This window comes from Emydura macquarii, unplaced genomic scaffold (genome assembly GCF_026122565.2).
Source record: "Emydura macquarii macquarii isolate MOO-44397 ecotype Brisbane River unplaced genomic scaffold, CSIRO-AGI_Emac_v2 contig_393, whole genome shotgun sequence".
In the NCBI taxonomy this organism is placed as follows: domain Eukaryota; kingdom Metazoa; phylum Chordata; order Testudines; family Chelidae; genus Emydura; species Emydura macquarii.
In genome coordinates, this window is record NW_027130530.1 from 6,978 (window position 1) to 12,776 (window position 5,799).

At 51.4% G+C, this 5,799-nt stretch overlaps 1 pseudogene; it reads right to left on the bottom strand.

The window, feature by feature from the left end:
* Window positions 1-208: 208 nt before the first annotated feature.
* On the bottom strand, window positions 209-5,501 carry LOC137146220 (olfactory receptor 2AP1-like; annotated as a pseudogene).
* Window positions 5,502-5,799: the final 298 nt, after the last annotated feature.

Here is a 5,799-nt window from a genome sequence, read left to right on the forward strand (position 1 = left end):
GGCTCTCTCAGGGTTGTTAGGGAAGGGGGGAGGGGGACGCAGGCCCACCTGTCTCCACTGCGTCCCAGCCCAGGGCCCTTGCAGTGGCAAAGGCATTTGCCACAGGGTCGGCGGGGATCCTGCTGCAACACACTGCTCGGGTTGCCCCTGACTCAGCCACTAACTTGTGGCTGCCCCTGGGCTTCTTCCTCCCCGAAACCCCCAGTACCTGCCTCCTTCAGGTCGTTGGGGCGTGGAAGTCCTACTAGGCCCTCCTCATCCATGGGTGGCAGCTCTGGCAGCTCCATGGGTTCATCCTCGGAGGGCAGCTCTTCCAGGTCCTCCGGCCCCCAGGCCGTGGGCAGGGCCAGTAAGTTCTCTGGGTTCCAGGCTCTGTACGGCTCAGGCTGGCCCGCCTCCAGCTCCCAGGCCACGGGTGTCTCAGGTGGGCCCTCCTCCGACTCCCAGGCAGTGGGGAACCCCGGTGGGCCCTCCTCCGGCTCGCAGGCAGCGGGGAACTCCAGTGAGGTCTCTGCTGGTTCCCAGGCTGGGGGTAAGACCGGCCACTCCCTTTCAGCATGGGTCGCTGACCTAGCCTTAGCTGGGAGCTCGGGAGGAGAGGCGCCCTTCCCTCTCGGCCGTCCTTCCTTGACTAGGCTCGCGGGCTTGGCTTTTAAAGGCCCGGTTCCACCCCCCTGCTTCCGGTCAGGTGGTGTCCCTGGGGCTTTTAAAAACCTAGACCTGCCCACCTGCTTCCGGTCAGGGTTTCTCCTCTGGGGCTTTATCAGCCAGGGTGGGTCTAGCTCCCACTCTGGGTCCTTCTCAGAGGGGAACCACCCCTCCCGGCTACATTGACACTGACTCAGATGGTTCTGTCCCCAGTCAGGAGACTGACCAGCATCCTGGGCAGGATGGTGGAGGCGTAGCAGGTCTCCAAGCAGGACAGGTTTCCCAGGAAGAAATACTTGGGGGGTGTGAAGGTGCTGATCAGTCGCAATGAGCACCACGATGAGGGTGTTTGTGCCCACGGTTGCAATGTAGATCACTAGGAACACCAGGAAGAGAAGAATTTGCAGGTCAGGGAGATCCCCGAATGCCAGGAGGATGAATTCTATGGCGGCCGTTTGGTTTCTCCAGTCTGTCTGCCATGGGCTGAGTCTGAGATCAATAAAATAAACTGTGCAATTGAATCAGAAGAACATAGAGTTAAGTTAACCAAACCCCATGAATTAATTCCTTAAATGTACAGGAACTCCTCTTCCTCTCCTGACCACAGCCTGTAATTTTAAGACAAAATGTAGACTTCAGACTAAAGTGCCAGACTCTGTCATAGAACCATAGAATATTAGGTTGGAAGGGACCTCAGGAGGTCATCTAGTCCCCACCCCTGCTCAAAGCAGGAGTAACCTCATCTAAATCATCCCAGCCAGGGCTTTGTCAGGCCAGGCCTTAAAAACCTTTAAAGATGGAGATTCCACCTCCCACCTAGGTAAACCATTCCAGTGCTTCACCACCCTCCTAGGGAAAAAGCTTCTCTGAATATCCAACCTAGACCTTCCCCACTGCAACTTGACACCTTGTTCTGTCATCTGGCACCACTGAGAACAGCCTAGCTCCATCCTCCCTGGAACCCCCCGTTCAGGTAGTTGAAGGCCGCTATCAAATCCCCCCTCATTCTTCTCTTCTGCAGACTAAATAAGCCTAGTTCCCTCAATCTCTCCTTATAAATCGGATGCTCGAGCCCAGTAATGATTTTCTTTGTCCTCCATTGGACTCTCTCCAATGTGTCCACAGCCTATGTATAGTGGGGGGCCCAAAACTGGACACAGTTCTCCAAATGTGGCCTTTCCAGTGTCAAATAGAGGGGAATAATCAGTTCCCTCTGTCTGCTGGCAGTGCTCCTGCTAATGCAGAGTTGGAGCCCTACAGTTCTCACCGGTGCCCAGCTCCTCTGGCTATGTCCAGGCCCTGATGTTTTCCCATGACGGAGCCAGCACGGCCATGGTTAGCACCACAGAAGTCCTGTCCATTGGTAGGCGGTAGTGGCTTCCTCTCGCCGTAGGTCACCTGACGCCCTGAGGAGAGGCTCTGGGTGTAGCAGAGCTGTCTAAGGTAGCTGGGGCAGGCTGGGCAGCTGTGTCCTGAGAACTAGTCCTCTCGGGGCCTGCCCTTGTTACAGTCAGTTTTGGGGACCCTCTGTGTAACAGGTCCCCACCCTTCCTACTGCTGGGTGCAGCTGGCAGCAGCAGAACGGTTTCTGCCCTGCAAGGCCATATGCAGGGTCCCTCCTCAGGGACCATTTGACAGGCCCAGCCCCAGGCCCGGCCTCAGTTTTCCATGTGCCCTGGCAAACCCACAGCTGGCTCTGCCCAGTCCCAGTGCCCCTGGCTTGTGAGTCGACTCTTTTTGTTTGCCCATCCGCCCTGCCTCCAGGGGCCCAGTGAGCCTGGTGCAGTTGCTTTGCTGATGCTTAGCCCACGTAAGAGCCATAAAGCCTTTCCTGGGGAAGGGTCCAGAGGTCACTGCTGGGGCCTGGCTCTTTGCATCTGGCCTGTGTGCGCACCAGTGAGGTGGCTGGTTTGCAGATGGTTATAAACTCATAGACTTGGTCAGGAGGGACCGTCGTGATCATCTAAACTGACCTCCTGCACGCTGCAGGCTACAGAACCTCCCCAACCCACTCCTCTCACAGAGCCCTCACCTCTGGCCGAGTGACGGATGTCCTCAAATTATGGTTTAAAGTCGTCAAGTTACAGAGAATCCAGGCTTGACATGACTTTAAACCTGCAAGTGACCCGAGCTGTAGAGCAAGGCAAAAAGCTCCGGAGTCTCTGCTAATCTGATCAGGGGAAATTCCTTCTCGACCCCAAATCTGCCCATCAGTTAGAAGCTAAGCATGTGGGTGTGAGACCCTGTACCCCATGTACACCTTTATGGTGTGATTGTGTATCATTCATCTGTGCTCTTCCAGTGTAACTGTGTATTGTTTAATGCAAAGTGTGTCATGTGCGGTGCTTTTGGAATGCACATGACACACTGAACATTATTGTCATGGCAGCATGTTTCCTGCAATGTCATGTGTGTGGCTGAGGATCTGCTATGTAATATTCCCAGATGCGTGTCTCGTATTGTTTGGATATGTAGGTCCAGGCAAACACTAAAAGCAGAGAGGTGATTCACACCTCAGTAAGGCATGCGTAAAACAACCCAGCTCTTCCAGGAGCAACGTACTGACCTGAGCATCTGATAAGGTGATGCTCTTTGACTCAAGGGGAGGAAACCATGCCGGACATGGCCGATCACCTGACCCCAGAGGGTGGCGAGGGGCATCAGTTAAAGGCAGAGACGTTTGGTCTCGTGACCTCTCTCTTGCGATCCATCTACAAGACAACATCAAGACTGCCCACAGGGAGCGGGGATGGGGGGAACCTGGTTGGGGGCCGACCAGCTAGTCTGTGGTGAGACCCATGGAGGACTGTAAGGCTACTGAAAGTGTTTAGCTTAGTTTAGAATGTGATTCCCTTTTATTTCTTCCTGATCTAATCTGATTTATGTTGCTCTGGGTTATAACCACTTAAAATCTTTCTGTACTTAATACTTGTATTTGTTTGTTTTATCTAAAGCAGTGCACGTGGTTTGAGTGTGTGTGTGGAGACTTCATTTAGAGTCACAGAGCTGGTGCATATCAATTTATTTAATAAATTGACTAACCAATGAGCTTGCAGAGTCTAGTGAACTCTAAGATGGCGGTTCCTAGGTTGCATCTGGGACCGGAGATATTGGCCGGGGGTCACGTTATTGCATAATCCCATGAGTGGCTGGCCAGAAGCACTCACTGGCTAAGTAAGAGACGCTGGCTTGCAGGAGTCTGTGCGTGGGCTGACCCAGACGTGGGGTGTTCACAAGGTGAAGCAAGTGCTAGTTGCGGTTTAGGAGTGAGGGGTTGGGGTGACACAGCTGTACAGCAGTCCAGATTGCAGAGCGGAACGTCACAGTGGGCAGATTCACCAGCCAGACACCTGGCAAAGAATTCTCTGTAGTAACTCGGAGAACCTCCCCATCTAATTCCCCATCACTGGCCTTCGGAGATATTTGCCGCCAGCAGTTACAGGATCATCTAGATGATGTTGTACATGCCTTTGATGGCAATAAGCACGTTTTCAGCCTTACATCCGCACATATCAACAAACATGATGTCACTTCATGTGTTTTATTTGAAATAGACTGTCTGATTACCAGCTCTTATTATCTAACAGAGAGAAACAATAAACAGGGGATGTACACAGAGGTTTACTTGGATTGTTAGTGGATTTTATACCTTACACAAGGACAGCGCTGTGCATGTTCAGATGCAGTGCACCCTCCCCCACCACAGGGTAAATGTTGAGCCGACACCATGGAGAAATACACCATCGTACAGCGTGTATCGGTGCTGAACGTGGAGAGTGACAGAGCTGTCCTCAGCCTCCCTTTCCTGGGTGTTGTGTTACATGGACACAACACCCTCAGTAACTCTCGACAGCTTATCTACGTATTTTCCACATTAGAACTGATACTTCAAATGGGAGTTTCCAACTTCTGTGAAAGCCACATTTACAGATGGCTTTGCTCAAGGCTGCCTTGACCTCCCTGTTTCTGAGGCTGTAGATGAGGGGGTTTACCAGGGGAGTCAGGACCATGTAGCAAAGAGAGAACACTTTATTCGGGTCTCGCAGTGACTCATGTTTCGGTAGCAGGTAGACGATCATTATGGTTCCATAGAAAACTGTCACCACGATGAGGTGAGAGGAGCAGGTGGAAAAGGCCCTTTGTCTCCCAGTAGCAGAAGGGATTCTCAGGATGGTGGTGATGATACACATGTAGGATGTCAGGGTTAGCAGGAACGGAAGCAGGGTGACTACACAGGCTAGGATGAAATCCAACAGTAGGACCAGATGGGTGTCACTGCAGGAGAGTTTCAGCAGTGGGGTGGAGTCACAATAGAAATGGTCATTTTTATTTGGCCCACAGAATATTAACTGTGATAGTAATAAGTCAAAGATGGTAACAGCCAGACAACCATTTAACCAGGACCCAGCAGCCAACTGGAGACAAAACCTGGTGTTCATAATAGTTGAATAGTGCAGGGGTTTACACATCGCTAAATACCGATCATAAGACATCGCTGCCAGGAGATAGCATTTGGTAGCTGCCAGAAAGCCAAAGAAAAAGTATTGTGTGAAGCAGCCACTGAATGAGATGGTTCTGTCCCCAGTCAGGAGACTGGCCAACATCCTGGGCAGGATGGTGGAGGCTTAGCAGGTCTCCAAGCTAGACAGGTTCCCCAGGAGGAAGTACATGGGGGTGTGAAGATGCCGATCACTCACAACAAGCACCAAGATGAGGGTGTTTGTGGCCATGGTTGCAATGTAGATCACTAGGAACACCAAGAAGAGAAGAATTTGCAGGTCAGGGAATTTCCCAAATCCCAGGAGGATGAATTCCGTGACGGTTGTTTGGTTTCTCCAGTCTGTGTCTGCCATGGGCTGAGACTAAGAACAGGAAAAGGAACTGTGCAACTGAATTAGAAGAACAAAGAGTTAAAAGTTAATCAAGTCTTGTGAATTATTTCAAAAGATATTGATAATCTCCCCTTCCTCTCCCTACCACAGACTGAGTGTCAACTTAAGAGCAAATTGCCAGGAGGTTCAACTCAAGAACAGATTATTTGTACCCATGCAGACCATTGTCTGCCACATCAGATCAATAACTACAGAAAGAACAGTCCATTGCTCTGGTAGCAGAGTACTAAAAAGGCAGATCAGAGCATTTCTTTATCTG